The sequence below is a fragment of the Eptatretus burgeri genome, chromosome 12 (genome assembly GCF_056783735.1).
Source record: "Eptatretus burgeri isolate ZD-2024b chromosome 12, Ebu_testis_v1, whole genome shotgun sequence".
Lineage (NCBI taxonomy): Eukaryota > Metazoa > Chordata > Myxini > Myxiniformes > Myxinidae > Eptatretus > Eptatretus burgeri.
The window spans coordinates 41,269,381-41,289,943 of record NC_140972.1 but is presented as its reverse complement, the minus strand read 5'-3'; the positions used below and the strand labels follow the sequence as shown (position 1 = coordinate 41,289,943).

At 41.4% G+C, this 20,563-nt stretch overlaps 1 pseudogene; it reads left to right on the top strand.

Annotated features, from left to right (window-relative positions):
* Positions 1-840: 840 nt before the first annotated feature.
* Positions 841-1,414, top strand: LOC147015486 (histone-lysine N-methyltransferase SETMAR-like; annotated as a pseudogene).
* Positions 1,415-20,563: the final 19,149 nt, after the last annotated feature.

Sequence of the window (20,563 nt, the reverse complement as noted above, 5' to 3'; positions counted from 1 at the left end):
ACAAACATTTCTTAAACAAATGTTTTTTCAGGTCAGGGTGCATTGGTTTTCAACACTTCTCTGAATGCTGCATCTATTACAGACTGTAGAAATATATGACTACAAATGTTGATGAAAGTGGACCAAGGAAAATATTTTGTTGAGTTCTCAAGCCTCTTCATGCCAGGCAGCCTCAACCTCATACGAGCTGGCAGTCGTTTAGTTCTACTCTGAGAAAGAATGGTTGGTTATAATAGACGTTGCAAAATGTTAGACGTAAAAACGATTTTATTCAGCTCGTCCGTCTCGCTCGTTTAATATTTTTTTCTTTTTGCTTTCATTCAGAGGAACATAAATGTTTTCTTTTCTCATATCAAGAAAATATTAACGACACATAATGTGAAATTTTGAATGCAAATATATTTTCTTACTTCTTTCTTGACGACAAAACTTGTTTCTTTCTGACAAAACTGCTGTTAAATCTTATTTTTAAATGTTCAATTTCCCTTTAGTGTCCTTCCAAAATGCCTCCCTTCCATACAAGTTCCTCGTCACTCATGTTTCCTTCCCATTTTGCTTCCAAACCTGCACAAAAAGTCTCATTGTGAGCATACATAACTGCTTTCCTTTGTGCTTTTAGCCACAGATCTTTCCACCCTGGTCCACCCAAGGAAGACGACTCCATGTCCAAAGGGGTGATCAGTTTGACTGTGGCCCAACGTACTTGTAGATAAAGTAGGATGATGAAAGTTACGAAGAATAAAGATCTATCCTTGCTATTATGATACGGCTTGCTAATTACATATTTCTACTTGCAGCTTTTCCAGAGCATAGACTCAAATCCCCATAAATTCAGTCAAAATGGAGAAATCTGAGCTCCAAGCTGTGATAAAGTACCTGCACAAGAAAGACTCACCTCTCAGGCAAGTACATATGGATAGAGTAATGACATAAGGAGATGATGCTCCTTCATATTCCATAGTAAAGAACGGGGTAGCTGAGTTCAAGCATTGCTGAACAAGTCCCAAAGATGAACACAGTTCGGGTTGTCCTGTTGAGGTGGCAACACCAGAAATGGTGGACCATGTGTATGAAGTAGCGATGAAAGACAGACGAGCAGCCATCAGGAACATAGCTGAGGCATTGGGTGTCGGTTTTGGTTTGGTTCAATCAATCCTCATAGATAAACTGGGTATAACAAAGGTGTCACGACGGTGGGTTCCCAGAATGCTGACAGTGGACCAGAAAAGAGCTCATCTGGACATTTCCTGTGAACTATTGGACCATTTTCATGCTTATCCAGATGACTTTCTCCAGCAGATTGTCACATAGGATGAGACATGGGTTCACCACTTTCATCCTGAGACCAAGCAATGGAGGATACAGTGGTAACACAAAGTCCCCACCCCCTCGGAAGTTCAAGAGGAGATTGTAGCTGGAATGGTAATGGGCACTCTGTTTTAGGATTGTGATGATGTGATAAAGGTGAACTTCTTTAAATAAAAAAAACACAATTAATATGGAGTATTATTCTGATGAACTGCACAAGTTGCATTGTGCAATTAAGCAAAAGAGGTGAGGGAAACTTACTTGAGGTGTGCTGCTTCTCCGGGACAATGCCTCTCCACACACAGCCCAACATTTGGTGACTACTTCTACTAATTGTGCATATGAACCTTTGCCACACCCACCATACTCAATCTTATATTTGTTCCCTCAACTGAAACAAATACAAGAACGGCAATGCTATGATAGCAGCTGTCGAGGACTTGTAAAGGGGTGCGACAAGGAGTTCTACAGAATTGGGCATGGCCAAGCCATAGAACCGATGGATGAACTGCTTTGCCAGAAAAGAAGATTATATTGAGAAATAAAGTGAAATAAAAATGATTGTATTGTGTTTTCCTTGTTGGGTCATAAACAAACTCATCACCCCTCGTCAACCTCTATTTCCTCTAATATGGATCAACTCATAACCATCCATCCCAACTTTCTGTTCCTCATTTTCCAGGATTTCAACTGTCACCATGCTAACTGGCTAGAGGGTTACCTTTACAACAACCAGCCATGGCATTGCAGCAAAGGCCTTCTGCAGCTCTGTGGGTCTGACAATCTGTTAACCTCCCAACCTGGATTTATGCAAATAGTATGTTCTCCCTCCTCGACCGAGTCATGACCAACTTTCTATCTAATCTCTCTTGTTCCTCTTTTGCCCCTCTTAGCTCTCCTGACCACTTTCTTCACAAAACACTTATCTCTCTGGCTATTGCAAGGGAGCAAACTCAACAATGCAAAATATGGCTAATCCACAGGCCAATTAGTAAGGATTACAATCTTCCCTCTGATAAAAGGAATACTTTTTCTTACGTACCAGTTTTTCCCATCCCACATATGGCTATCCTGTCCATCATTGAGGCCCTGGTACACTGAATCATGTGGAGAGGTAGATGTGGTCAAGCAGCTTACTTTCCCAACATGGAAAGCTAACCTAACTGAGGGCAACTTTAGCTCATTCTGTAAGGCTCACACCAGCTGTGTGCCTATCCTGAGGCATGCCAGAAAACATTTTTTATAAATCCCAAGGCTGAACTCTCCAAGCAGTTTCCTTCCTCCAAATCATGGTGGCACCTTGTCAAGTCCATCTCTTGTCTATGCTCCCCCTTCAACCCCATACCCCACCTCAAATGGCATTACTGCAAGATCCACCCAAGATAAGGCAAAATGTCTAAACTCTGTTTTTGCCTCCAAATCTCGTGTACCCGACCCATCCTGCTCTGCTCCCATCTTACCTCCTCATATCCACTGTGAACTAGACATTGTACGTTTCTCACCAGAGAAGGTAGAGAAAGTTCTGTCTCGTCTTAACCTTGCTTTGGCAACAGGCATTGATGGTATCAGTACCCATGTTCTCCAAACCCTGTTCTGCCGTTCTTTGGATCCTTTTTTATCTACCCTATTCAGTCTTTTTGTCTCCTTTGGCCACCTACCATCAGCCTGGAAGTCAGTAAACATTACTCCCATCTATAAGAAGGATGCAAAAACAGATCGTATCATCCACAGACCAGTGAGATTATTTCCAATTTCAAGCAAAGTCGTGGAATTACAAGCAAAGTTGAGTGCGATAATAGTCCTTGGAGGTCTCTGCACTTTAATGGGAAATATAATAAATAAAAATCCATCATTGCTGCTGATGTCGTCTTTCCTGTTTTCACATAGCCTGATCTCGAACCATCAGTTCGGATTCCTTCCCAGTCACTCAACCAAGGCCTTAAATCTCAATCAATAAGTCAGGCCAGGAAGGGTTTAGGACCATATCTTTGGACATTTGACACTGTCTCACATCCTGCTGTACTTGCCAAGCTCTCTACCTGTGGCACAGAAGGCAGCCTTCCTGCCTGGATTTTCGAATTCCTCCATTCACGCAGTCAATGGATTGCTATCAATGGAATCCAGGGGAGGCATGAGTTCTCCAAGGCAGTGTGTGAGGCCCAGTCTTGCTCCTTATCTGCATAAACTATGTATGCGGTGTTCTGGATAAACCTCTCTTCTTTTTTCATAACCCACTGCTAGGCAGGCTGCAGCCACATCAATCTCCACTGACCTAGAATTGATGACATGCTGAGTTGATAAATGTTACATGTCCTACAATTCTGGAAAATCTCAGTGTTTCAACCTGTTGCTCCAGAAGTATCTTCAAATGGACCCACCTCACTACTTCCAATGTCAGCCACTGGAAGAGGTTCAGTCTCTTGAACATCTCGGCCTCACGATCAGCCATGACCTCATCTGAGCCAACCACATGGCAAAGTTGGCCTCCAAAGCCAGTCGCAGACTGGGCATCCTCTGTCCATGCAATCCTTTCCTTGAGAAATTAGAGCTTCTCACAGTCTACAAGACCTTTGTTCATCTCTCAATAGAGTACTGCTGTCCCATATTGGCTGGCACCCCAGCATCACATCTATCTCTTTTGCATTCTGTGGAATTTAAAGCTCTTCACATCATTGGAATGTCACGTAAGAGGCAGAAACACAAGATCTGTTGTTTTCACATCATAAGCAGGTTGGCGCAGATCTATTTTTCTGTCTCTTCTCCGATAGTACTCCCTTTGCTCTCTCCATCCCCTGACCCTCCCCAGCAACTCCAGGATACATGGGTTCTTCGGGTAACACCCTCCTGGTTAAACTTCCAAAATCCAGGCTGACTGTGCACCTCAACTTTTTTGATCCTTGCTTCTCTTCTCTCTAGAATCACCTTCCAGAGGTCATCCTTCCTCACTTTGCCCTACAGTGCTTCAAGCAGGCAGTGCACTGCTACTTCATCTGCTCCCCCATCCTGACCCATGATCTATTTTTACCCCCATTATTTCCTCCATAACCCAACCCTCCATCTGACTTGCTCATTTGAATGTTTCCTCCACTCCTCTCTTTCTTCCTTTCCTATCCATTCATTCCCTTGCTGGTTGTGTTCAATTGTTGCCCCTCTACTCCATTGTCAGTTTAAAAGTGCTATTCCATGAGTCTGTGGCTGCTGGGTGCACAATTTTCTGTGGGCACAGTGGTGCCACGAATGCAGTGCCCTCAATTAACTGTACACTGGTACTCATTATGCATAGTGTTGGCTTAATGGTTAAGGTGGTGGGCTCGGGATCCTAGGATCCTGAGTTCAAATCCCACTCAGTTGTTGAATTAATACCAGGTGGGGTTGACTCTGCCTGTCATCCTTCTGAGGTCGGCAAAATGAGTACCAGATTGCTGGTATCCTGTGTCGGAGTGGTGACCCATCCAGGATTGTGCCCAATAATCAAGGAGACTGCTTTGGCAGTACCAACGCTCTGCACAGAGTATGGTCCCAATGGATGGATGGATGGTAATCATTTCACTGACCTCAGAAAGATGAGAGGCTGAATCAACCCTACCTGGTGTCAATTCTACAGCTGACAGGGGCAGGTGAGGAATGGGAGCATGCGCCAGAGCAGCGTGTCTCTGGACCATAAGGACTCTGGTCTCAAGACCGTAAGATCTTAAATCAGTCACCTTAACCATTAAACAAACACCAGGCTTCGTGTCACAGCTGTCTATCTTCAATTGTTTTTGCTCCCTGATAAGGCAAAAATATTTAAATATTTACATGTAACTCAACATCTAAAACTCTCAACATGTTTAACATCCCCCATGATGAGGCAGAAGTGCAAGGCCTGTTACTCTCACATCATAAATAATTTGATGGCCTGTTTTTTTGTTTTTTTTTAAACAGCCTCCCTTACAGTCTTGCTCCATCTGAATTCTGCCATCGAACCTCGAAAGCTCCCTGATTTTGTTTATAAATACATCCCTTCAGCGGTTCTCAGATATCACATTTTTACCTGCCATGACCTCTGACCTTTGAACGATTGATGCCAAAATCGAAATCAGTTCGTATTTGCATTATAATGTTATGTTTGTGCGGTATATGGAGGAATTTCCTCATAAAGATAGGATAGAATAGCAAAATGGTCCGTGGATAAGTAGGAGACATCTCGATCTAAATTAAGTATGGAACATTGTGAGCTTAAGATTGTTTATGGGTCACCACATGGGGAGGGGGTGGTGCTCTGTTAACTAAGTAGGGTTTAAGGCTAGTTCTCCCAGTACGTGATCGCCACCCCCCCCCTCCCAATGACCTTTTTATACGTTTTTGCATTTACGAAGCCGGAAATAAAAGCACCGCATTTTACACCAACAACAACAACAACAACAACAACAACAACAACGGCAGAGCCAACACTTCCAAGCAGGCAAAATCCCCACCTTCCCAGCTTCGTACCGGCCGGCCACGTCCCTCAAGGTTGATGATTGGTCGGGGTACATCAAAGAAGGAGAAGGGGTGAGAGAGACAAGAGGGCAGTTGGAAGCAAAGCATGAGGCTCTGGTCCCTCTCGGCATGACAAAATAGCGCGATTCTCGTTGTACGTGCTGATGTGAATTTGCTCGCTTGCTGGAACAGGATGCTGGCCATTGTCTGTTCGGCTGGGTCGCGAAGTTTGTGCACTTTGGAAGGAGAAGAAGAGGAATGTCTCTCTCAGCATTAACTCAGCAGTCTCCCGTTGTATGTTCAAGGAAGAAGGCAGCGCCATTTGCTGTGAGCTGACCTGGTACTGAGAGGAGTGGTGTGGCAATCTCGATCATGAGAAGAAACTGTACTGCGGCTTGTGGTTCCTGGCGTTGAAGAGGGTCCACGCCGCGCCTCACATACATGAGCACAGAGAGCGTTTCCCACAGTGTTTTTGTGCATTTCCCACACAGTGGGCTTCGAAACTCGATGACTGTGAGACTCTGAAAGGTCACCTCTGGACACACAGCTAAGTGCCGGCATAAAAGGAGGATTTTATTTTATTTTTGTCTTTCCCCTTGTCAGTTTTTGTGACTGAGTGGAGACGTCTCAAATTCGGAATGAGGATACCTCATTTTTCATTACCTCACACTTTGAATTATTTTCATTATCACTCGTTGAGTCATTTTCATGATAATTCGTCGATTTATTTTTTATTAAACAATTAATTGTTGAATTTCCTCGTGTTTGTTTGTTCATTGTGGATTTGAGGATAAACCCGTGTGCTTCCATTTTGGTGAATGCCTCAGGTAAACACTTCAGTTCTGGTACAAGCTCCGAACCTTCCGTACCACATTCGTCATAATCTCCAAGGGTCTCGGCTGTTCGCCTCCAAGTAAAACCGTTCGACTATCCGTCCAGGTCGGTGTTAACTGCCCCACCATGACAAACTCGGTCAGGAGTGAGATATTAACCTAACCCCACTGGACACGACAATAATAGATACTTGTAGCAAGTTTGGTTGAAATCCCATCAGCGATTCACAAGTTAGCGCGGTAACACAATTTTTGCCCAACGAAACCTCTGACCTTTGACCCCTTGACCACATAATCTGCTCAGTTTATCTTAACATCATTATACATACGTGTACCAAGTTTGACTTAGATCCCTTCAGCCATTCTTAAGTTAAGGCGGTAACGAAAACCCATCACGGATGCACGGACAGACAACCCAAAAACTTAATGCCTCCGGTGACTTTTACCAGGAAAGCATATTTTCATAGGATTTCAAACGATGGATATAGTGATTAAACACCAATTAATGATTGTAGTTGTGAGATGAAGACCAAACTATTCTAAAGTAGTCTCCTACTGTGGTTGTATTATTTATTAAAAAGAAAAACTACAATTATGCTTCCTAATGTCCTTGTCCTTGTCCTGCATGTGATTATACTGTACAGGGTGTTCCAAAAAGACATGGACCACTTTGGTTGTTAATATATTTAGAACCACAAATAATATAATCATACCCTTTGGTTAATATGATACAGAAACTCGAAAAGTTTTCAGCACACCATCAATGTGAGCTCAGTTTGTCACGCGCAGGATGTCAAGGTGGTACACGAGTTCTTGCCATGTTCAGCTCAGCACGTTTACGTCCACCATTGAACATGCCGCTGTGATCCGAGAATGGCAGGTTTGCCACCTTGGTGCTGCAGCCAACATCTTTGACACAGAAAGCAATCAAGGGAGGTTATGTCTGGTGATTGTGGGGGCCAGGTGATTGGTCCTTGTAGGCCAATTCAGCGACCTGGAAAATTTTCATTCAGGAAGGCTCGAACAACTAAGACCCAACTAAGCGCCATCCTGTTGAAAGATGATACCAGGTTGCAGGTCTTCAATCTGTGGGAAGGTGAATCCTTCCAAAATGTTCATGTAAATTGTTGAGGTCACTGCATCCTTCGCAAAGAAAAACGGACCCACCAAGCAGTCATGGAGAAGACCACACCATACATTGACCTTTTGACTATCGCGTACGTGTTCAATGACCTCATGGGGGTTTTCAGAGCCCGAGATCCTCACATTGAGCGGATTGACCTTCCCCGATACATGAAAGTAAGCTTTCTATGTGAACCTGACCTATTTCAGGTAATCTTCGTCATCCTCTATGTGACAGTATTTTCAAGGCAAACACCTTGCGTTTGGGTCCATCATTTGGTTTGAGTTCCCATGGAATCTGGACCTTATAGGCATAAAGCTTCAGTCTTTTATGCAAAATCCTGTGTACAGTGGTGGTTGGTAGTCCCAGTTCTCTGGGTGCATGTCAAATTGATTTTATGAGACTTTGTTTAAATGATTCGCGCACTCATTCAACGTCTGTTAAGGCCCTGTCACACCTTGACGATTTAGCCAACGTATGCCTGACGTATGCAAAATTGGGCTAAAACGCCGGCACACGTCGAATACGTTATGGGTAAGTTTGTATACGTTAAGAGCACGCTGAAAAACACTGCTATACGTCATAGTATGCTGGCTTTCATTGTTGTACTTTGCGGTTGTCCTCAAATTTTAGCATGCTTGAAATTTTACGACGTACGCCAGCGTATGACTCGCACGTTCTGCTACGCTGGCCATAAGTTGTAGGCACGTTATGCGATCGTTGACACACGTTACTTGTAAGTTACTCATAAGTCGAAACACGTCGCGGTAATGATGAGCGTACCCGAAACTTATTTATAACCTATGAGTAACGTTTTGTAGGCACGTTACATGATCGTTGACACATGTCGAGGCACGTTATGCGATCGTTGACACACGTCGAGGCACGTTACTTGTAAGTTACTCATAAGTCGAAACACGTCGAGGTAATGCTTAGCGTACCCAAAACTTATTTGTAACCTCTGAGTAACGTGCTTTGAACCTATGTGTAACGTACCTCCAACACATATTGACGTATGCAGACATATTTGATTGACCTCTTCCGGACGACCAAAGAACTTACTGAATGTGTTTCTAATTTACAGCTATCGTATAATGGCGTATTGGTAGCGTTTTAAAAAAAAAAAAACAACAATAACTTCCGATATTTCGTCACGTGCCATTACGTCACGTCCGATTGCCTCTTCAGTTTGCTCATGTCTTATTCTTAGTTCCTCCTCTGTGAATATTTTCTGTTTGAGGATATTGTCACGTCGACGTCGACACTTAAAAGCAAATGTCCGAATATATTTTAAAATTCGTGATACACGAAAAAAATAATAATAATAAAAAAAACACAAAAACAACAACAATTCACATATTTCGTCACGTGCCTTCACGGAACGAAGGAGAAAAAAAGAAAATGTGCCTTGACGGAGAAAATAAGTTTCGGGTATGCTAAACATTACCTCGACGTGTTTCTACTTATGAGTAACTTAGAAGGAACTTGTGTCAACGTGGGTCAACGATCGCATATCGTGCCTACAACTTATTCCCAGCGTAGCGGAACGTGTGAGCCATACGGCGAGTACGTCGTAAAATTTTCAGCATGCTTGAAATTTCACGACGTACTAAACGTACCACGAAATATGACAGCGTACTTCATCATTTTTCAGCGTGCTCTTAACGTATACACAACTTAGCCATAACGTATTCGACGTTTGCCAGCGTTTTAGACACATTTTTCAAAGGTCGGCATACGCTGGCTAAATCGTCAAGGTGTGACTGCATGGTTGACACTTCCAATTCTCAGGCGGTTATGATTTAAATCGGCGTGTGGCAGGTTTGTAACAGAGAACACCACGAGTTCGTCGGCGATACGTGCAGCGCGCTATGCCTAAGTTAAACTATCGTTGGGCATAGGTTGTGAACGCCGACAACACGCTAATCATTCGTTGGTATAAGTTATCTATAAGAAAACGAAACGTTTTGTGCCCGTTACTAATATGTTATGCATACGACCAACACGTTATGAATACGACCAAAACTTAAAAAAAACATCAAAATTTCAGTGTACGCCAACGTTTTACATACATTTTTATACTTTGCCATTGCTGGCTAAATCGTCAAGGTGTGACAGCACCTTTACACTTGTGCTTGGTCGACCGGTACTTTTCTGTTTCTGACAACTTCCATTCTCTTAAACTTATTGTACCACTCTCTGATACTCGTTCGTGATGGCGGATTCCTTCCATACCTTGTGCTGAAATAAAGCTAAACTTGCGTGTCAGATCTCGTCTCGATGAACCATTCGACACACTGAGCTTTCTCCTGTGGAGTCACCATATTCTTTTACAGCAAACCACCAGACCTGAAAAAAAACGACAACATGATGAGTTTCTCTATCATATCAAACAAAGGGTATTATTGTATCACTTGCACTACTAAATATATTAACAACCAAAGTTGTCCAGGTCTTTTTGGAACACCCTGTACGTACAAGCTCATCCATGAGCTTTTGATCACTCTTTTTAAAATATACAAGGAAACAATTCTTCTTGAAAAACGAGAATCCTTTGCTGAAAATGAAACGCATTTTCAATTTTTAAAAGCATTCCTCCATTTACATAACTCTTTTCTTTTGTTCTCAAAATCAACTTACCAATCTTAAGTGGCAATCTATGTATTCTGTATGAATACCTATTCACAGTGATTAAAGTGGAAATGTGGAGTTTGGAGATAGGGTGCGTGGAGTTGTACTCGGCCATTCCTCTTACAAAACGAGATGGTATTCATAGAATACTTACCTCATGCAGTCTTGAGAAGGACTTGGTGCAAGCCAATTATTCTGGCGGAAAATTTTGTAATCGCATCTCTCTGCACTTCACATGTAAATGTGTACAAATTATACTTTGAAAAGTCTGCTATCGAGTACATAATTTACAAAGAAGCTAATAAGCCTTTACAAGGTAGCTTTTGTTCTCGTTCGAGTGTTTTCATAACTTCCAAGGTTGATAAAGGTGACAGAGTATATTGATAAAGTATTAATTTGGAAATAGTTAAAATGCCAAAATTGTACTTCTTCTTTGCTTTTTTTCACCAGCTGAGCACAATAAAGGCTGAAGTGGTTACAATGATTCTAATTTCTAACTTGAGGAAGTGACATTGTCTCTGGGCATGAGGCTTTGTTTAATTCACCGTGTAAGCTCTGAGGGGGCGTGCTTCATCCAAGCAATAGGCGCCATTTCAAATAGTCATGCAACATGTGGTAAAGTTTCAATTTCCTCTGTTTAACGGTTTTCATTGTACAGTGCCTATAGAAAGTCGACACCCCCTTTTCAAATGATTCACCTTTTGTTGCCTTATAGCCTGGAATTAAATTGCATTAAACCAGGCTTTTCCCACCATCATTTACACATCGTAACCCACAACTTCGAAGTGAAAAACAAATTCTACCAGTTTCAGAAATTTAATTAAAAATACAAAACTAGAATATCTTGGTTGGATAAGTGTCCACCCCCCTGAGTTAATACTTGGTAGAAGCAACTTTGTCAATTACAGCTGTGATTCTGTTGGGATAGGTCTCTACCAACTTTGCACACCTTGATTGGGCAATATTTGCCCATTACTATGCAGAAAACTGTTCAAGCTCAGTCATGTTGCGTGGGAAGTGTTGATGGGCAACAATCTTTCAAGTCAAGCCACAGATTTTCAATTGGATTTAGGTCGGGGCTCTGACTGGGACACTTAAGGACATTTATCTTTTTGTTCCTCAGCCACTCCAGCAGAGCTTTGGCTGTGTGCTTCTGGTCGTTGTCATGCTGAAAGGTGAACTTCTGTCTCAATTTCAACTTTCTTGCAGAGGGCAGCAGGTTTTCCTCTCGGATTTTTCTTTATTTTGCTTCATCCATTTTCCCTTCTGCCCCAGTGCCCCAATATCGGGGAAGGTAACAAGTGCCCCAGTCCCTGCTGATGAGAGACATCCACATAACATGATGCTGCCATCACAATGCTATGCAGTAGGGATGGTGTTCTTTGGTTGATGTGCCGTGTTGTGTTTGTGCCAAACGTTTTGTATTTAGGCCAAAAAGTTCCATCTTGGTTTCGTCATACCATAAAACGTTTTGCCACATGGCTTCAGAATCTCTGGAGTGTTTGGTGTATACCTCAAATGGGACTAAATGTGGGCTTTTTTGAGAAATGGCTTCCTTCTTGCCACTCTACCATACAGGCCAGACTTGTGAAGTGCTTGGGTAGTTGTTGTCACATGCACACAGTGACCAGTCTGTGCCATAAAGGCATGTAGCTCTTTCAAAGTTGCCATTGGCCTCTTGGTAGCCTCTCAGATCAGTATCCTCCTTGCTTGGTCATCCCACTTGAAGGGACAGCCTGATCTAGCAAGGTCTTGGTGGTACCATATGCCTTCCATTTCTTAATGATTGTCTTGACTGTGCTCCAAGGGATATTCATGGCCTTTGAAATATTTTTATACCCATCTCTTGATTTGTACCTTTCCACAACTTAAACCCAGAGGTTTTTTGAAAGCTCCTTTGAGCTCATGGTTCAGTTTTTGTTGTGAAATGTACTACCCAGCAGAGGAAACCTGCAGGAATAGCTGAAAGATTCGGAATCACTGCAATTTAACATAGGCGGAGGCCAATGAACTTGGTGTGTGATTTTGAAGGTGATTGGTTACACCTGAGTTAATTTGCAATTGCGATTATATGTAGAGTGGACACTTATCCAACCAAGATATTCTAGTTTTGCATTTTTAATTAATTTTCTGAAATTTATAGAATTTGTTTTTCACTTGGAAGTTGTGGGTTATGATATGTAAATAAAGGTTGAAAAAGTCTGATCTAATGCAATTTAATTCCAGGCTGGAAGGCAACAAAATGTGAAAGTATTGAAAGGGGGTGTAGAGTCTCCATTGGCACTGTACGCTCAATATGCACTATATCGAATGTTTGTGTAACATGTGATAATGTATCGATTTCGTCCATTGAATGGTTTTCGATGAATGCTCTAAACACCTGAATTGCCACTTTGTAACTGCTGGCAGTGATGAACGAGTACCAAGACATCCCACTTTGATCAGACACCTAACCCATTGCATCCACTTTATTCAATTTAATTCAGAATGAGATTAAAAAAAAATGAATTCAAATCAAATGGAAGACCAAATAAAATAGGTAGAGTACTGCATTGGAGTCGTCAGAAGGAACCTGACCAAGCAAAAAGCAAAGATGAAGTCATCAGGAAGAACCTGGACAGGATTCAGGTTTCAACTGCTACTCCTCTACCCTCAGACCAATCCAGGCACTGCAAAGTGAGCCTTATTTAAAAAGGAAAAAAAAAAAAAAGAACCCAGATTCAAAAAATTAACTAAATCTGGCTACCAGACCATGCGTCCGATCAGGATGAAATTTAAAACATATATTCCCCATTACTACTAGATCATAATTTTGAAGTTTCACATGGATTGATTCAGTGGTTCAAGAGAGAATTTAAAAAATATTTCCTTCAATCTAATATGACTGCCAAATCATGTGACATCAATTTATTAGTGAACACCCTGGTATCCCAAAGGCTTGGGGAACATGCGTGTGAAGCTCCACTTGATCTGTCCAGCCATTCTGGAAAAGATTTTTTAAAAGTTTTAGGATAAATCTAATCTGGACTAGCATAACCCGCGCTCTGCGCGACATGTTGGGGTGGGTGTGTTTGAGAAAGGAACTGATGCAGAGAATCAGTAGTAATATTACTTTAATGCAGTAAGTGGAATATGATTTCACTGTTTCAGAACCATTTTATTTACTTTTTTTTGTACCATGCACCTCATATGGTCTTTGAGATAATGTAAGCCGAATATCACGTTACTCGAGTGCAGAACAAAGTTGAAGATAGCGCGACACGAAACCACAAACTCGGAAATAATATCTAAAATGGCAAACCATGTGACCAATAACATTATTGGTGGGGAACTTTTTGTTCCTCATGGATAGGCGGTCGTACCTGTAAAGTTTAGCCTCGATCTGTTCAGTAATTTTGGAGATTTTTGAAGGTTTAATATGTCTGTGTGTGTGTGTGTGTGTATGTGTGTGTGTGTATATATATATATATATATATATATATATATATATATATATATATATATATATATATATATATATATATATATATATATATATATATATATATATATATATATATATATATATATATATATATATATATATATATATATATATATATATATATATATTTACTAGGGTGCATCATAATAAGAGTAAAAAATAAAAGTATGAATATTCATGCTCCCTGGGTGTGCCTTTGTTCCATTTGACAGTAGAAACATACTCACCAAATATGAAGCAGATTGGAGGATGTTTAGGGGTTCCTCAAGTTGGCACAATATTGTTGAAATTTGCCAAACTGGAACTGACAACTTGCGGTCAAATGTGCACAACGCAGTACACTTCACAATTAATATGGTTGTTTGATATTTTCATTGGAATAGTATATTACATTGTGCAAATTACGTGTATTTTGTAAATATGAACCAAAATTGTGCGAACTTGAGGAACCCCTAAATATCATGGAATTTTGTTCATTTTTGACCTATAAGTTCTTATGGGGTATTGGAACAAAGGAAAAATCAGGGAGCAGCAAAAATCAAACTTTCATTTTTTTGGAACACCCTAATATATATATATATATATATATATATATATATATATATATATATATATATATATATATATATATATATATATATATATATATATATATATATATATATATATATGACTGGCAAACCACATGAATGATGATGATGTCATAAAAATTTTTTGATGTTGACTAATTTATCCCTCGGTGACCCTCAAAATTTTTCGTACTGATCAGATTCTATGTATACAATTATGAAGTCATTACGAAGGCAACTATGACATCAAAAAAAATCTCACTTTTCCCTTGGGACAGGAGCCAAGTTCCCATCTGTGGTAAAAATTGTGTCAATCCGACAAGCAGTTGCAGACAAAAGGAATTAACAAAATTCAGGCATCTACGTAGATTTTACGTACGCACGTGTGCAACGGATTGCTTAACCCCACTTTTCATTTTGTGAGCACAGGATAACTATAAATATCAACTTTCCAGTTGACAAACGAAAGTTTTTCACCTCCCCTTGATTGCTTGTTCCATATTAACTCAGTGGACTCTCCTTAGCGATAATATCCTTTAGTGTGTTGGGATGCTATGGATGCTATGGATGTGGATGGTGGACTACTTCACTCGTCCAGTTGCATCCTGCTCCAAACTCACTGCCCCAGCGCTGTTGCCCCACATCATTGCCCCATACCAGTGTGCTCTCTGCTCTGTATTCTCCACTGCTGGACTCCCATGACTGCTCACATGGATCATATTTACAGGAGAATCAACAATCTAGATTTCCCTCTCCTCCCCCACCACCTATTCTGTGGTTTCTACCATCTTCAGAATGTCTAGCATATGGCATGCAACATGTTTACTCAGCTGGTTTCAAAACTAACTTCTGTCTCCGGTTTTAGAATGAGGGAAGATTCTGGGAGTGGAAGAAACCTTCCTCAAAAGAGCATCTCACTCTTAAAGTTATAAATGAAGCATTTATCTTTGGCTCCAAAGCACAAATATCACTTTGGCTGCTGCATCTTGGTAACCATTTCCATTGAGCATGTAATGAAGAAATGTTCAGGGGCTGCCAGCAACAACAACAATTATAATTCCTTTCAAGTCTCCACTGTGGACACCACCCACAGTTTTTACAGTACAAACATGGACTCGACGACACAACTGACAACACCTGCAACCACTGTCTGGCTGCCCCACATACAACAAAACATATCATGGAAGACTGCGTGGTCCTGGCTTTACGGAGGCACATCTTAGATGTGAAGGATGTCTGGGACGGTCCCAGGAGATTGATCAGCTATCTCCATGCCGTGGACCCGTTTGAGTAGAACCTGACCAGCGTGAATCAACAACTCTAATTCCTGTTAGTTCGCTTTTACTTATCCTTTCGTTTCTGCTTGGTAAAATTCAACAAAAGACAATACAGATATCAGACAAAACTTTGCTGCAGTCTCATATAGCAAATGCATGAAGCAAATTCTATGAAGTAAAATCTATATCTCGATATACAGGGCAGTAAGTACTACAAAATCGAAATGTCAATCACTCGCATAATCACCTTCCCCAACCCCTTATCCCCGGCTCTCAACAATATCCTTTGAATGTCTGTGGTCTATGAGCAAATAAGGATTGCTAGTGGTTTATGAGTATGTAATCAGACTGCCTGAAATTAGATATTAATTATCCAGATTTATATTTTGGTCTTTCTTTGTTTGGTTTATTTATTACATCAAAAGATGTACAATCAAATATAGATAATGCGCACTGAGAGAGGAAAGTGAAATGACATTTACCTTCAAAAACAAGAAGAAACTTTTATACAGTCATCTCTCATTAATGTTAATGTATACATTCAAAAGACCATATGTCTAAAGAGCTGTATGAGTAAACGGTATCTATCTTCTATGATAATAAATGTCTGTGTGTAAGTCAGTCCGTCTCCTCCATAACTCCAAAACCATGAAACCTAACGACCCCAAACTGTGCATTGACATGAAGGGAATCCAAAGGGAGTGTATGAATGAAAACTGAGTGTTTGCGTCAATTTAAACACCTCGTTTGCAGATAATCAACGACCTTACTTAATTATCCTTTATCAAGGCTACATCATTACTCAGCCCTCCGTCAGTTTGCTGGGGTCATAATTCGCCATTTTGTTTGGCCTGCTCAACAATGCCTTGACCTGGAACAGTGTGCAATGGTTTAACGATAAAGCACTCAAAATTTATTTTTCACTTTCCTCACTCACATCATCGAATGTCTCATCTTCATACCCATGATTCGCTGGATACATCGCAATGCTTATAAACGCCCAGAGCCGCTAATGTTCATGGCTATATTTCATTTCTGCAAATGCGATAAGCTCTAGAATCTTAACTTGAGTCAAATTTCAAAATTTAAACCTCTTATTTGACCCCAGCAGCAGTTCCGACTGCTAAAAAAAGTGTTCATTTGTCCAATTGGACATTGTTTGACATTCTGGGAATCTCCGAGTGTTTGTGGCTATTTAGATTCCACACTTGCGACAACCTCTAGAATCTCTTTGCCTGAGCCAAATTTCAAAAATATAAACTACAGAATTGACCTTGGCAGCACTTCCGAATGCTACAAGTGTTCATTTGTCTAATTCCTACATTGTTTAACATTCTCAGCATCTCCGGATAATGTTTGTTATCCCATAACTGATCGCCAATTGCTTGCCAAGTCAGCATGGTTATATTAAACACCGTCCGGAGATGACCGGAGACGTCTGAAGTGTCAAACAATGTGTGACTTAGACACATTGTGTCTAACTTAGACAAATTTTCAACATGTTTAAAATGAACACTTTTTTTAACCACTCAGAATTGCTGCTAAGGACAATTCCACATTTTTTATTTCGAAATTTGGTTCAGGTGAAGAGATTCTACAGCTTATGCATTTCAGCTGTAATATTTATAAAACATCCAGAGTGGTATTCACGCATTATTTGATACTCTGGACAGTGGTTATCTCCAGACGTGTCTGGATGGTGGTTATGTCTGAACAGTGGTTATCTCTGGATGTGTGTGGATGGTAGTTATCTATGGACGTGTCTGGACACTGTATGACTCCGGACGTGCCCGGGCGGTGCTTATCCTCTGGTGGTGTTTGTCTCCGGACAGTGTTTATCTATTGGCGGTGTTTATAGTATAACCGGTTGAAAATGTATTTCAGATATTATTTTGTTTCCATCGTTACTGTTATTCTATGCAGACTCATTTTCATGAGACAGTATGAATTGTAATCATGCTCCACAGCATGTGTGCCTACCCTTGCCCTTACCTCATGCTTACCTCCTGTCAAACCCCCTCCCCCTTCCATTCTCATACAATTCTCTGGACATTTACAAGCATTAAAGCTGGAATGTAATAAGCTCGAGAATCTCTTAACCTGAATCGATTTTCAAAATTTAAACTGTGGAACTGAAATTCGCAGCAGTCCTGACTGCTAGAAAAAGTATTAATTTGTCCAATTCACATATTGTTTTATACTTCCGATGTCTCCAGTCATCTCCAGTTATCTTCAAACGTCTCTGGGTGGTGTTTACTATGATCCAGCCAGCTGTTCCTTATCAACGGTTTCGTTGGTGTGTTTGCTTGAGTACTTAATAGTGGTGGGTGAAATTGATTCCAAAGTTCTCAATTCCAATCATGGAATCAAAAGGACTCGAATAGAGAACCGGAATCGACGTCGATTCCCAGTAATGTCTACTTCATAGAAAGAAGCATTTTTTTCGGGGAAAATATATATTTTTGTTCCAGTTACACATGGCCTGGTAATGTATTTATTGAAAATGACCAGGGCCCTGGGGCATCCCGTTTGCAATATCGCAGCAAAAGCAAATCACTTGCAAACCAAACACACTCCAAGGGTGTGTTCCTTTTAAATGAATAGCAAGGCATTTAGAGTTGGCCAGTAAAGCGTGCCGATTACTTTGCTGATGGATAGGTAGGCAACACGTTGACTGATAAAGTTTTGAAAATATGTCGTTCAAAAGGTCCAGAAGTGCAGTTTGTGGGGAAGCTTAAAGAAGACAGTCCGAAAGTTACATGCTCACTTTGTTCAATAGAGATTGCTCATCACTGTAATACATCCAATATGCTGAAACATTTGAAAACCAAACACCAGAGAGAGTACCTATTAGTGATGGTTGAGAATGCAGATTCAAAGAAACCAAAGTCTGCAACAGCAACAAGTTCACTTTCGCAATGGACGATTGAAAGCATATTTGCCCCAGCAAGCTGCCTTCCATTCCCCTCTTGCTGCCTTCCCTTCCCCTCACACTGCCTTCCCTTCCCCCACCCCCCCTCACACCCCTCCCCACTCTCCCCCTCCTCTCTTTTTATTCCAGTCAGTGAAGCAACAGGTGGTATTTGCTCGTTGACATATTATAAATACAAGATATTGACATGAAAAAAATAGCTTTGTCATTTGCATTTGTCAGGAAATAATTTGGCCTTCTAAAGATATAATATCTTAAAAATAAGTCACTTTTAATATTTAACTCGCAAGTTGCCTGTGCCTGCACAGGATTCTAAACAGGGCAGAGATGGAGACGGCAATAATGCCAAATGGTGCATTCTGTCATTCAGCTGGCAAGCTGGGAGAAATAATTCACATTTATTGCCACATCTGATGCAATTTTATCAATTTAGCTTGAGACTAGGTCATTCTACCCTGGACTTGCTGCTCCTGCTGTCCCAACAATGGATGGAGGTCCTCAATGCCAGACATGGGATCAGAGCTATCTCCCTTGACACATTGCATGCTTTCGATACGGTCGAGCACCTACACTACTCACCAAACTCTCTTCCTATCGTATCCAAGGCAATCTGCACTCTTGGCTTCCAGACTTCCTCTCCTGTCGCAGTCACCATGTGCCCCTTAATAGAATTCTCACCCCCTCTTCATGTCCAGACTGGAGTTCCTGGGCCCAGTGCTTTTTCGTGTTTTCATCAATTATCTCTCTGAAAATCCTCTTTATCTTTTTGCTGTTGACTCCAACCTCTGCCGTACCATCTGTCATCCCTCAGACCGGCAAGCAGCAGCCTCTTCACTCTCTGCAAATCTGGATAAAATCACAAGCTGGTCCCACACGTGGAAGATGTCTTTCAATCCTGACAAATCTCACACTCTCACTATGTCTCTCCGAAAGAACCATCTGGAAAACTCCCCATCTACTTTCTGAAGAATCCTCTTGAAGAAGTCCTTTCATTCAAACTTTTGGGCCTCACTGTCTGCCATGATCTTTCCTGGGAAAGCTACATCTCCAAGCTGGTCTCCTAAGCCAGTCTTAGGAGACCAGTCAAGCTGGCATTCCTTGGTGCAACTGAGCTCCTGACCACAAACAAAGCTTTCATCCACAGCTTGGTGGAGTACTGCTCTCCCCTCTGGGCTGGTGCTCCCACCTCTCACCTTTCTTGGCTTCACGCTGTAGAAACCAAGGCCTTTAAGATCATTGGTGTCTCCCACGATGAGGCTGAGCCTTTGGGTCTCCCACTCTCTCACAGCAGGCAGGTCTGTGGTCTTTCTGTCTTTTACCATCTCCTCTCTGACCTCGCTCCCCTCCCCCACCCACTCTCTGCTCTCTGTCCCACCCATATTTCTGCAGGGCGATCAAGGTCCGCCAGCAACCCCCTTCTAGTTAAAGTACCAGAATCAAGAATCACTGTTCACCTTCATTCTTTCGTTTCTCCTTTTTCCCGCCTTTGGAACAAACTCCCATGCACTCTTCAATCCCACTCTTCCCTCCAGGTCTTTAAAATAGCTGTTCACCACCATCTCTTATCTTCTCCCATCCAAAACCACGATCTTTTGTATCCCTGCGAATCCAACCTAAACCCACCTGCTTCACATTCCCTGCTTTCCTTCATGAAAGTCCCTGTAATATCCATCTTGTTTACCCCATGTACCCCACCCCATCCCTCTCCCTTCCATAGATCTCCTCATGTATCTGTTCCCCACTGTTTTGTGCTTCCCTCTCCCATCCCTCTCTTATCCTACTCCCCTTGTTATACGTTCTGTGTTAGCTCTTATAGTGTATAATTTTTTTTTATTGCTCTAATGGTGGTGAGGAGCTCCATTTGACCTTGATATTGTGTATAATTGATATTGTTACCTTGATATTGTGTATAATTTTTTTTAATGCTCTAATGGTGGTGAGGAGC